This window comes from Bubalus bubalis, chromosome 20 (genome assembly GCF_019923935.1).
Source record: "Bubalus bubalis isolate 160015118507 breed Murrah chromosome 20, NDDB_SH_1, whole genome shotgun sequence".
NCBI classification, from domain to species: Eukaryota; Metazoa; Chordata; class Mammalia; order Artiodactyla; family Bovidae; genus Bubalus; species Bubalus bubalis.
This window is the reverse complement of record NC_059176.1, coordinates 42,153,485-42,167,160: the sequence shown is the minus strand read 5'-3', so window position 1 is coordinate 42,167,160 and position 13,676 is coordinate 42,153,485. Positions and strand designations below refer to the sequence as shown.

General features: G+C 49.6%; 1 protein-coding gene across 6 annotated transcripts in view; it reads left to right on the top strand.

Moving 5' to 3' along the window:
- Window positions 1-13,676, top strand: part of APBA2 (amyloid beta precursor protein binding family A member 2) — a 137,404-nt gene that overhangs the window by 68,020 nt on the left and 55,708 nt on the right. For 4 of the 6 annotated variants that reach the window (XM_006066407.4, XM_025271825.3, XM_006066403.4 and 1 more), the window contains one exon: window positions 7,474-7,527. The exons of the other annotated variants lie outside the window; for them this stretch is intronic. The gene's annotated coding sequence lies outside the window, so the exon portion shown is untranslated. The remainder of the gene's footprint in view (window positions 1-7,473; window positions 7,528-13,676) is intronic. 6 annotated transcript variants of the gene reach the window in all.

Here is a 13,676-nt window from a genome sequence, read left to right as displayed (position 1 = left end):
TTGAAGTATGATGTAACTGATATCGAAGTGTGTGTTTTTTTCTGTAGCTTGCCTTTTCTGCTGCATCTTATGTGTGTGAGATTCATCCCTGGGAAAACGTGTAGCTGTCGTTTCGGACCTTCTCAATGGTGCATGGGGTTTTAATTGTAGGAACATGATGTAACCTGTCTGTTCTCCATTGGTGGATGTTCAGGTGCTTCCCAGGTTCTTGCTGTTACAGACAAGGCTGTTAGGAATACCCAGTGTGTCTCTACATAACCATGAGCTAGATTTGCCTAGAATATTTAGCGAGGCTGGTAATTGTTGCAGGAGACAGTACACGGGTCTTTCTATTTTCCAAAAGCAGCAAAATTTGTTTTCTGAAGAGTGTCTCCTGTTGAGCAGTCCGGCCAGTTTTGCATGTGTGTGTGTGCGTCCTGCTTGTCCTAGTCCTTGACAACACTTACTATTGTTAGAAGTTCTTAATTTTTGTCAGTCTGGTGGGGAAAGTGGTATCTCTAAAGGGTCTTAGTTTACATTTCTCTGCCTGCCAGTGAGGGTAAACATATTTTCATATATTCATGTGAAATTATATATATATATATATATGTTTCATGTATTTTTATTGTGTGAATTACTGATTCATGTCATTTACTCATTTTCTAAATTCTTTTAAAAATATTTGCTTGTGTTGGGTCTTAGTTGCAGGGCACGTGCTCTTCGTTGTGGCACTCAGGCCACTCTCTAGTTGTGGCATGTGGGCTCTAGAGCATGTGGGCTCAGTAGTTGCCGCTCACAGGCTTAGCTGCCCTGTGGCATATGGGATCTTAGTTCCCCGACCAGGGATCAGACCTGGGCCTGCTACATTGGAAGGCAGATTCTTAACCATTGGACCACCAAGGAAGTCCCCATTTTTGGATTCTTACATGATCCTTCTTTGGGTTTATGTATTATAAATGTCTTCCCCTTTTCTTCTGCTGACATAATGTGGGAGCTAAGAGCATGGACTTGGGGGCTAAGTGCCAGGGTTAACCCCAGGCCCAGCACTTCCTGTGTGACCTCAATCATTTTTATGAGCCTCAGTTTCCCCCCCTGTAAAATCGGGCTGATGATCATGTTAACTACCTTGCAGTGGTGCTGGGAGGATTAAAAGGTCCCCATCTGTGAAGCATGAGTGCCTGTCCTGGTGAGCACAGGATGGATGGAATAACCCTTGCTGCGCCAGGCCCTGCAGACCATGTGGACATTCCAGCATCTTACCCAGAGCCCTCCAGAGTGCTGTGTCCTCCTCTGATATGATTGGGGCAGTGCTTGTCTCTGACTCCTGGCATCTGGATGACCCCCCACCCCACCCACCCAGCATCCTTGAGCTGCCTGAATAGAAAATGAAATCCCAGCATCCCTCCAGGGGACTGCTGTCAGGGGATTGGAAGGCATCAAGTGCCTTGCAGCAAAAATAGAAGCCTCTTTTGCTTAGGAAGGAATAGTAGTGAGGACGGCCAGGTTGACACAGTCTGGGAGGGCTTGTTTCAATCCCCTGCTCCCACCCTACGTCAGCCAGCCAGGGTCTGTACAGACCTGGTGGACTGCTTTTTGCCTTGGCACTGAGTTCTGGTCTTTTATATCTTAGTGTCCAATTGTCCTTTCCTTCCCCAAAGCCAGGCAAGGAGTCCATGACACAGGACTGGTTTAATATCAAGCATCACTAGGGAAACGTGTCAGGATTACAGAGTTGTAAACACCCCTACCATGAAGAGCAGGGGTAGCTTTGCTTCAGTCCTCGGGTCGCGATCTACTGCTTAAGGTCAACTTTATTGAAGATGAGGGTGCTGTCGGGTCAGGACATGTTGATTCAGCCCCAATGTTAACCAGTTAGCTCGAGACTGTATAAGGAGCTCCCAGGTTTATTTAGTAGAACCCTGAGGGAGAATTTTACATAAAGCAAACATAGAGAAAGAGATACTGAACATCAGAGCCAGTTTGGGTTTGCAGCAGATTTCTGGAGTTTGACACAAATAGAACCACCACACATCTTTGCTGCCAACTCTGCCTTCAGGGTGGTCTCTCAGACCCCAGGAGGGGAAACAAAGAGCCCCCTTGAGAGAAGAATCCCTTCTCAGTAAACTCATCACATAGAAAGTCTCCGTGTTGGAATCCGGAGCAGGAAGTGAGGAATCTGGGGACAGAATGTTAGCATCTGTGATGCCTGCCACCTCCAGGCTTTGAAAACTAAACTTTCAAGAGTGGAGGGTGTGACTATTTTAATGGTATTGATTTGTGTGTTATCCTTAATTCAGTATTTTAGGAGGGTGTTTAGAAGCCACCTTCTCAAACAAAACAATTGCTTTTCAAACTTGGAGACCATTGAAGTTGGATTTCAAAGCCATTCTCTTCCCCAGACATTTGTACAAATGAGAATCTTAAGGTTTGAACTTTGATTCTAAAGACACAACTTCTTGCCCAGAAGGAGCAAAATAATACCTGTGGGTGTTTATATCAATAAATAGAATTATTATTTGAAAACTTTCCCTTGCATCTCGCTAGAGGACAGTTTAAGATTTTTACTTGTGAACATCCCATTGGTGCCCATCCATGGAGCATCTCAACTTTACCATCACTCCCTCCCAGCCCTGAGTCCTCTTCGTACAATGACCCGGGCTGTGTCCCCTGCGTCCATCTGGCTTAGAGGACCTGGGGCCCCTCTCTGAGGTCGTCCCCTATTTCCCCACAGTCACTAGTCTGTGGCCAGTTCTTGGGACCCCAGTTCTTTCCCTGCCCTGTTATGAGACTGCTGTCCTCGACTGACACTGCCCCCAGGAAGCAGCAGACCCCAGGCCCCACTTCCCAATTCCATCCTGTGGTTCCAGTCACACCCAAGGGAACACAGGCCATCTCGCTGCTTACCCCGGGGCAGCTTAGCTGAGCTGCAGAGCCAGGTCCCAGAGGCCACCTTGAGCCATGGCTTACCTGCCAGATGCTAACCTTTACCAGCTGACTGTTTGCTCTTTGAGGAAGCCGAGTATAGGCAAGTCCCTTGTCCATGTGGGCTGGCCTGAGACAACAATGCAAGCGTCAACCTCCATTCCAGGCTTTCCCTCATGCAAAGGTCCTGCTAGTCTTACAAACACCTGAGTTTAAGGGCTGCTGCAGTCACCAGGCTGGGACCACAGGAGTCACACCTGAGCTGACTGTGGTGTGCTGCCTCTGATATATCTGATCGTGGCCATGGCGCTCTGCACACACCCCTCCCAATCCCCCGCCCAGGGCTTCCACTCAGTGTGGCCAGAGTCCTTCATCAGCAAGTGATTCCTGGAGCCTGGGTTATTACTGCTCATCACATCCCGCCTGTTCTTCCCCACAGCGTCCCAGGTCTCCCTGCACCTGGGTGCCCAGGCCCTAGCCCCTTACAAAGCCCAATGTTGCCAGTTTAGCTCAAGGAAATTCATTCAACCATAGCTCACGGGTCAGCTGGAGAAAGAAATTTGATTCTGGGCAGTGGGTTGGTGGTTCTGCTGTGCCGATGTTTCCAGGCAGACTTCCCATTTCTGCTGTGGACAGGTGACTTCCGTCTCCTGCTCCTTGTCCCCAGGTGCGTCTCAGGACAGCTCCCAGGTCTGGGAGTCTGTGAAGCTGTGGAATTTGCGTTAACTTTGTGAGAAAAAGCTTATGAAGGTTGGTTCTGACCCTTCTCCCATCAGCACTGCCCTTTCTAGGGTTCCCAGGGCAGCCTCTCCTGCTGTGGTGAGCAGGCCTGTCTAGGGCCATGGCCATTTTCCAGATTCCCTTTCCCAACAGCCTGGGCCGCCACCAGGCCTCCAGGATCTTTCTGGACCCAAACTCTCCCACTGATTACCCTGCTGTATTATCAAAAGCAGCTGATCACCTTCATCAGCAAATCTGTGAACCATCGAGTCTCAGGAATATTTAGAATTTGTTTATTCCCAAGTGTCTGGAAATGTGACATTTCATATGCCCTGTTTGTGTCCAATTTATTACCAGAAGTGTGCACATGGAATCACGGGGACCCTCTGAGGGCAGTGAGGTGGCATCTGTGAGAAAATTAATTACTTCTCAAACCAGATACCAATGGCTGCAGCCCCAGTATTCACGGGAGGATCCAATCTCGTGGTGTTTGAAGTCAGGCGGCTGAAAGGCTTTGGTTGGCAGTGTTGTCTGTGCCTGAATTCTGCTGTGGGCTAGAGCTGGCGGGCAGAGGGCCTGCCTTTCCTTTTGCACTGGTTCCAAGGGCAGGGGGCCCGGCCCCAGAGGATCCGGTCATCAGCATGTGGACAGGAAGTGTCTCCACAGAGTCTCCTGGTCTCCTGGGACTTCCTGTCTCCAGTCTCACCAGGGAAGCTGGGCTCAGGATGACCTAAAAACCCACCAGCCTGTGCCTGGACTGACCATGTAGACAGTGAGTGGCTGCGTGTTTTAATCTTGTGGGGAGTTCCCAGAACTGTGTCCTGAGTTCCCAGCCTGGAGGTTGATGACATGAGAGGATGAGGGGGTTATTCCAGGAATGGCTGTGAGTTATCAAAAGAGCAGATTCTGTTATTTCTGTCCAGTCAAACGTGACCAAAAGGGACAGAGCAGGTGACCCGCGCTGGCTGCATCTCGAGGGGATGGGTAGAGACCCGGGACATGTGTTTGGTACAAGGAGGAGTGGCTGGCTCATACATACATGGCTGAGGAGAGCCTGAATGTTCCAAACCTCTGGGTTCATTCTGGCTGCTGTGCCTGGCCAGGTAACGAGTAGACTAAAAGCAAACCAGGGAGGTGACAGTGGATGCCTGAGGCCTTCCTGGATGCCCCCACCCATGATTTTGCTGGACTTGTCTTTGAGATGAGCCGTCTGTCGGGAGACACAGGTCATGAAAATAACACAGCTCTGCTATAGCCGGCACAAGCCAGGGGCCCCCAGAGGGTGGGGAGAGGGTACTGCCGCAGGGGAAAGAAAATTCATATTTTCTTTAGAGAAGATGAGAAGTGGCGCTGGGTCCAGGCTGTAGGTGACCTTGCTGCTGAGTTACAATGCTGCTGGGAAAATGAGAGACGACAAACACGAAAGGAATGCTAATGAATAGCGGTGGCCAGGAGCCCGGAGCCCTGACACCCCGCCATCCACAAGGGGTGCTCGCGTGAGGCCTATAAATAGACAGTTAAAACCGGATGCTAAATTGAGCTAAGATGTGGGCCTGCTTCCTTACATAAGGATCCGGGTGCTGCTGGCCGTCCTTCCAAAGTGCTTTGATGGTTGGGTGTCTTTGTAGGGAACATTGGGGAGCAGGTGGGGTGCTCAGACTACAGGTGGATGACACTGCTCTTTTGAGGGACTCACAGGTGGGGGGCAGGGGTGCAGTGGAGGGAGAGCTGGGCTCTGGGGTCCCCCAGGCACTTCTGGGCCTGGAGGGATGGGAGATGCTGGATTTCTGGGTGAGGGGCCCTTCCACGACTGGTGGTGTCAGGGATGGTGGTGGCTGGAGGAGGGAAGGGAGGGCGGGATGGGTGCAGGGGACTCCAGCCTGTGCTGGAGGCTTCTTGACCCTTCTCTGCCTTCCATGGTCACAACTGCCCAGAGCTGGGGTGGGGGATGCCCAGGGAGGACCGTGACCTTTCTGAGTGACCTGCTTGAGGTCACAGAGCAAACCTGGAACGCACCAAGGAATTGAGGCCCCTCTCTTGACTCCCAGAGAGGATTATTGCTGCTAGACATAATATATAGTGACTTTTCTTTTTCTGGCTATACCATGCATCACATGGGATCTTAGTTCTCTGGCCAGGGATTGAACACAGGGCCCCTGTGTTGAGAGAGTGTAGTCTTAACCACTGGACCACCAGGGAAGTCCCTGGACATGACCTTTAGTACGAGCACTAACCACCAAGTCACTTCCTCCTGGAGGGGTTGGATGGTGGGGTTGGCAGAAAGGGCAGGCTGTTGAGGCTGCCGAGGCCCCAGGTGGTGTTCTCCAGGTTTTGTGGAGTTTCACCTTCATCTCTCCTGTAAGGTGGTTCCTACATCCCCCATTTTACACATGATGGAGCTGAGGCCGACATTATGAAGGGACTTGAGAGGCAGCAGAAGCACTTGCCCTTGGAAAGAAACAGATGAGGGAGGCAAACATCCTTGCTTCCCAGGTGGTGCTAGTGGTAAAGAACCCACCTGCCAATGCAGAAGATGTAAGGGACACAGGTTTGATCCCTGGGTCAGGTTGATTCCCTGGAGGAGGGCATGGCAACCCACTCCAGTATTCTTGCCTGAAGAGTCCCATGGATGGAGGAGCCTGGTGGGCTACAGTCCATGGGATTGCAAAGAGTCAGACATGACTGAAGCGATTTAGCATGGATGCATGCACAGAGTGGAGGCTAACAGCTTATGGTCATGTGACTTGATCACCGTGTGGCTCGGTCACATTGTGGATCTTGGTCACAGTTGGAGCATCTGCAACCTTCTCAGGGCTGGCCCATCATTTTCTTTACATCTAGACCAAGGCATCTGCACTGGACCAGTTTTGGGTGATCCCCATAATCCCCAGTTAGCCATTGGCCAGACCTCTTTTCCCCAAAGAAGGACACCATCCCCTGACTGCAGACCTGGGGCCAGGGTGAAGGTAGACCCCCTGACCAGCACAGCTGTTCACGAGATGCTACCAGGATGTGGGGTGCCGGGGAGGAAGCCGCCATTGCCATGGATTTGGAAGGAACAAAGAAATTCCTTTATTACTTACTCTGTCTTCAGCCAAATGAAAGGGAGAAAAGGCATTTGGATGTGACATTTCAGACCGGGAAACCCGTCCTCTTGCCCCACCCCAGGCTTCCCATCCCCAGTCATCTCTTGCCCCACATGAACTCCCATCCAACCCATGGCCTGGCGGTCCTGATGCCTTTGTCTCTTTGGCTTTCTTCTCCAGCTCGCGCTTGCGAAGCGCCCTCTGTTCAAGGAGACCATGAAACCTAAAGTCCTCTTTCCTGTTCTCTTCCTGAAATTGTGCTGTCTAGGAGGAAGGGTGGGCTGGGAAGCGGGCAGGGGAGAGGAGAGGTGGCCTGCCTTCTCTCTCATTCCTTTAATCTCCTTTCATCCCCCTCCAGCCCCCACTTGCACACCCACCTCTTCTGACAGTGTCCCAGAATACTGCCTCTGCCAACTAGTGGGGTCAAGCTTTGTTGTGGGAAAATACATATTCATGAGGTCTTTGAGGAGCTTCATTGAAATGCTGACAGCCTCTCCAGCCAGAGCGATACATAAGCCATCGCTTTATTTGTCCAACACGATGTTAAGGCAATGATCATGTGATGAATGGCCAAAGAAACATTTTAATTATTTGTTTCAGGGTGATTTCTGATCATCTCATTAGAATTAGAATCAGTTCACTTTCCCAGGTATTCAAAGCCTCTCACTCATTTAAATTTCTATACCCAAAGGAGTGCTCTGTAGGGGCACCCATGTCATTTCTGAAACCAAAGTAATTTCCTCTCTTTTCTTCTGTTTTATTCCAGAAAGATTTCATCACCAGGAGGGTTTTCAGGACCTTACCAAACTGCTTGTTTTTGGTAAGAATTGAGAGGTTACCTTGCATGGTGTGTGTGGGGTTTGGCTTCTGACCTGTGTGAAACCAAGTCGTTTTACTGGAGGGTTGCTGCAGGTGGGGCTGTACAGCTGTCCAGTTCTTCACTTCCTGGGTAGCTGGGTCTGTGTGTGAAGTATGAAAGTGTTAGTCCCTCAGCTGTGTCTGACTCTTTGCGACCCCATGGACTGTAATCCACCAGGCTCCTCTGTCCTTCACCATCTCCCAGAGTTTGCTCAAATTCATGTCCACTGAGTCCATGATGCCATCCAACCATCTCATCCTCTGTCACCCCCTTCTCCTGCCTTCTATCTTTCCCAGCATCAGGGTCTTTTGCAATGAGTTGGCTCTTCAAATCAGGTGGCCGATGTATTGGAGCTTCAGCATCAGTCCTTCCAATGAATATTTAGGACTAATTTCCTTTAGGATTGACTGGTTTGATCTCCTTGCTGTCCAAGGGACTCTCAAGAGTCTTCTCCAGCATCACAGTTCGAAAGCATCAATTCTTCGGTGCTCAGCCTTCTGAGCGCTGAAGAACTGAAGAAAATAAAAGACCTAGTGGAATATTATTGTATCTTGAAATATCATTAGAGTATCAATGATATTGACAATTGACAAGAAGCTGAGCTCCCTTAGCGATTGCATTCCCCCACCCGCAGTGTGCAGGACAGTCATTTAAGTGAACACACTGATCAGTGTTCTTTGCAGAAAAGTATCTTTCTTCTTTGAGAGAAAAGTACAACAAAATGGATATTTTAAACTGATAGTTACACCAGAATGAATCTCTGGGAGGAGATCTGCAGAGAGAAGAGACTTGGGTGTATTTACTTTTCTATTGCAAGGGAACCATCCTGTCTGTAACTTTAGAATACTACTCAGAGCGTGCCTGCTGTCTTTTCACAGATATCTTTGTGAATGTGCTTCCACTCAAATAGAAGTTGGGGGCTGTGTTCTATTTTTTCCCCCCTGGAGAATTACATTCTGGGCCTCACTATTCCTATACAACTGTTGATACTTATACAATAGACCCTTGAGGTAGGAAAAGGTAAGACACACATGTGCACAGGTCCGTCAGAAAAGACCATTAATATTAGCGACTTCTTTAAGAGAATTGGCACTAAAGTTTTTAAAATTTTTCTTTATTTATTTGTTTTATTTTTGGCTGCACTGGGTCTTTGTTGTTGAGAGGGCTTTCTCTAGTCAAGGCAAGTGGGGGCTACTTTCCCATTGTGGTGTGAGGGCTTCTCATTGTGGTGGCTTCTCGTTGCAGAGCGCACGCTCTAGGCTTTCGGGCTTCTGTAGTTGTGGCTCCCAGGCTCTAGAGCACAGGCTCAAGAGTAGTGGTGCATGAGCTTAGTTGCTCCAAGGCATGTGGGATCTTCCCAGACCAGGGATCAAACCATTGTCCCCTGCACTGGCAGGCAAATTCTTAAACACTGGTCCACCAGGGAAGTCCTAAGCCACATTGAAGCCTGCCTTGTGCTTTACTGCCTGACCGCTGGTCTCTCTGTGGGCTTGTTCACCGCAGAGAGTAACCCTTGGTCTGACCCTTCACAATGTCCACCCCAATTCCTCGTGGATCATAGATGGTCAGGAAGTCTGTGATTGCATGTAGCTCTGGTTTCTAACACTTTTAGAAGCTCATTGTCCTCATCTGTTCAGTGAGGACTCATGACTCAGGGGCGTGGTCCTGAGAAAGGACCACATGACAAATGGGGAGGCATAGCCCATGAAAGCTCCGCTTGCTGCCACTTCCTTCTCAGAGGAGGCAGAGAGCAGCTGCTATGACTGCTTTCCCGCCTTGGTGTGTGTGTTCTCAAGCACTTGGAAACGCCTGCTCTGACACCAACTTTTCTTTTTTTTAAGTTGCATGTTAGGAGAGAAAAAATTCATCAACACCTTTTTTTAAAAGATGAAAAATGTTTCGAGAAAATAGCACTCTGAGCTGCTACTCAGAGCCCAGCATAATTTATGTGACTAAATGAAAGGAAGTTAGCCATTTCTCTATGTAATTTTTATTAATGATGTTCAGATGTAGCTAATTATATGCACTTCTAATTAATTCCATGAGTGTTTGCACTGGCCTTCTTTATTTGTGCTCAGTGGAGTCCCAGGAGATGGTCCCCAAAATAGTGGCCCATGTTCAGATCTGACTGGGGACACTCTGTGTGTACCATGCCTCCACCTCCACCCCGCCCCCGCCCCGGGTCCCAGAGAGCCATATTAAAAGCCTTGACTAGTCTTGCAAGAAAGCAACTCATTAAATTCTGCCTAATGCATAATTTTCCAAACTTACTTATACCACTTGCACTCCCAGATCCACCAGAAAATGCTATTTAAAGTCAGAACAATTCTAACACCCTAGGTTGGGCTCAGACTGCTTGATAACTTATATATTGTTTGGTTTTTGTTTTAATTTCCTTTTAAGTTTTTTATTTTATATTTTTAAAATTTTGTTTATGTTGGGTCTTAATTGCAGTAAACAGGCTTTCTCTATTTGCAGGCTTCTGTTTTTGTGGTGTACAGGCTCTGAAGCACACGGGCTCTCTAACTGTGTCACGAGGGTTTAGGTGCCCTGTGGTATGTGGGATCTTAGTTCCCTGACCAGAGATCAAACCCTTGTCCCCTGCACTGGAAGGAGGACTCTTAACCACTAGACCACCAGGGAAGTCCCCAGGGTGTGTATGTTTATGGAGCCAACCCTTCAGTCTCCCCAAACAACACTGCTGGGGTCTTTCCATGGGGCAAGTTGTCCTGCAAAGAGCTGTGTTTTCATATAGTCGTGGTTGCCACAGATTCATCTGAGACCATCATGTACTGTCCTTCAGTTGTGTACACATGTGCAGGGAAATGTGGGGATGGCATGCCAGCCCTTCAGGGGTTGCTGTCAAGATGAAGAGTAGTTTACCTCTCCCCTCCTGCCTGGGCCCCTCTGTGGCAGAGACCCTCACTTCCAGGGAAGGCCATGTCATTGACCATGTCCTGGCCTCAGGGCTTAGAGCTGGGACTCAGCTCCTGGGGAGGTCCTCCTGGGAGAGGCAAAGGGAGCCCCTGCACTCTGTTTGGTGATCAGCTGCAGGGGGATGTGTCTGGTGCTCTGGTGGCCACGCACCTTTGTGTTAGGGAGGTGAAGAGGGGACCCCGGGGGAGGTGACCAGTCAGTGTAGCTGGTTGTGCAGGAGGAAGTGCCTCTTGACTGCTCATCTTGAAGGGTGAGAGCACATTCCTGGGACAGAGAGGGAGGGAGGTGGGGCAGAACCTGGCCTGACAAGGATGGAGGAGCGGGAAGGTGAGATAGCAGGGCAGACTGCCCTATTTAGATGGACACGGAACCTGGCAGGGTTTCACCAGGGGCCAACACTTGGGATGAGTGTGGAAGATGGGAGCCAGGGTGAATTGGCCCTAGAGACGCCTCTTGTGGCCCTGGAGGGAGATGATGTGGCCGAAAGAAAGGCTGTGGGGTGGAGGAAGGGTCCGAGGGGAGCCTCCTGGGGAGGAGTGTGCGGAGGGTTCTGGGGAAAGAGTGGTCAGTGAGGGCAGGAGGTGGGACCTCGAGGGAAAGCAGGTCACCTTGGAGGTGGGAAAGGATTGTTGGATTCCAGCTTCAGGAAGGATGGGGGAGTTTGTGAAGGGTGGATGGAAGCAGAGAGTCAGGCCATGAGTGGGGGTGGACTCAGTGTGAGCCTGAGGGGACCAGCCAGAAAGTGCAAGGAAACCAGGAGGAAGGAGGGGGCTCGGGACTCTCTGGCTGTGGCTGGGTGGTGGCTGCCTGGAGACCGAGACGGATTATAAAAGACACAGTGAATGTAGGCTTTTTCTTCTGCATGGAAACTGCCCAAGAAGCTGGCGAGAGGAGAGTGTGAACAGTGGGAACAAGATATTCTTCAGTGAGGATGGAAGATTGTGTTCAGTGTGGTCCAGGGATGAAGTGGTGGGTGTAAGGACGCAGTGAGAAGGGTGGAGGGAGAAGGGACTGGTGAGGAGAGAATCCAGGGGGACTAGCTGTGATCTCGCCTCTCTCTGGGAAGTAGAGCCAAGCCCAAGTCAGCAGAAAGGAATCCCTGAGATGCAAATACATCCAGCACCTGCGTTCCTCTTTTGAATGAATGTCTCCAGGCGTGGCCAGGGCACTTTGAGACAGTGCTGTGACTCACCTTGGGTTGCTCGTGAGAGTTGTCCTCAGAGATGACTGCCGGTATTATTTTCAGCCATGAAGACGCCGGCGTATCTGTGCAACTTCCCCAAGTCCTGGCTGAGGAAGAGCGACGCTCTTTGGGAAGTGTGTCTGTTTTTTGTTTGTCGATACCCAGTCTTGCCAGCCCCACTTCGGGTTCTGCAGCCAAGCAGAGGCATCGCGTGGTGGGAGCGCTGCGAAGCTTGCCAGCCTGAGACCTGTCCCTTGCCAAAGAAAATTAACTCTCGCCTGGGAGACCGTGAGATTGCACTTTAGAAAAATCCGTCAGCTATGCAGACTGGTTAGCTTAGGGATAAATCCTGACTTCCTCTCCTTCTCTCAAGCTTCTGTGGGGGTTGGGGGGGTGGTTGTAGATTGGGCTGGAGTTTGCAGCATTCCAGCTGTGCCCATGTTAATTGCAAGGACTCTGTTGGGCTCTGGAAGCCCCCATGGCCTCTGCTCCTCCGTGAGATCCTATGCGGGCACAGAGCAGCCTGGGAGCAGCCCCCTTGCTTGTGATTCCCCTTCTCTCTGCTGCTTCTTCCTCCCCCCTCCCCTCAGCTGGTCCAGAGGCAGCCAGTGCACCCCTCTCCTGGGCATAGCTCTGTTGCCAGGCAGACATAGAAGTAGGCTTAATCAGAGTTTCTTCAGTTCTGTAAGTGGAAGTCTTGATTCCTGCTTTCCAGAGAGGAAGATGGCTCATGGACATGAGGTCTTAGACACTCAGGCTGAGCTGGCTCTGCTGGGCATGGCATTATGAGGAGAGCCTGCAGCAGGCCTCCCAGGTGGGTTCTGAGGCACCCACCACCTGCAGCTATGGTTGCCCAACTTCACGGTTACTGTTCCCAGGAGGGAGGGGGCCCAGAGAGATCCTGGGGCCCAGCCCTGCTCTGATGAAAAGTTGCTTTGCCCCCTGAAGCATTTTTGTTTTCTCATCCTGTAAAGGCCTTGGGGCAGGGCAGGGGGGAAGCTTAGTGGGTACAGGGTTCATTTGTACAAGATGAAGGGAGCTCGGGGGAAGCATGGGGTGCTGGTAGCACAATGATGTGAATGCACTTGATGGCACTGAACTGTGTACTTGACAGTGGTCTGGATGGTAAGGTTTATGTTGTGTTTATTTAACTACAGTTTAAAAAACAAAAGAGAGAAAGAACACAGCATGTAGCTAGTAAACCTTCACTCACTGAACAGGCCCAGCCACGGAGACATCGGTGCATATAGATTCTCCCCACAATTCATGCTCTGAGTTTCCGCCCCCACCTCTCTGGGACTTGGTTTCCAGCCTCTCTTGCTCATCTTCCCCAATGTCATTGTCACTGTCTCTGTCCTTCTTCCAGTCTGGCCCAGCTGCTGTCTAGGGTAATTTTACCAGGATGGAGTGTGTGTGTGTGTATGTGTATATAGGTGTGTGTGCAACTGTTCTTAGTTCATACCTTCTTTTTTAAAAAATTTATTTACTTTTTAATTGAAAGATACTTGCTTTACAGCATTTTGTTGTTCTCTGTCAAATATCAACCTGAATCAGCCATAGGTGTACATTATGTCCCCTCTCTCTTGAACCTCCCTCCCATCTTCCTCCCCATCCCACCCTTCTAGGTTGATACAGAGCCACTGTTTGAGTTCTCTGAGTTCACACCTTCTTGATATGTGTGTGGTGTCAGTGTTCAGTTATGTGATTGATTTTTTAAATTAAACCAACCTTGCATTCTGGACTAAATGCAACTGAATTGTGACATATAATTTTTATATATAAACTGATTTGACAGTTTTTTATTTTTTTTTGTAAACTGTTTCAAAGTGACTTGCCTTTCATTTTGGATTCATATAACATCAAGTTCAGGTTTGGGTATCAAGGTCATGGTGGCCATTTAAAGTGAGTTGGGAAGTGTATCTTCTTTTATGTTCCCTGAAAGATTTTGGGTAATACTGGTGTTCTGTTGTTGTTTGATTTTGTTTTTGTG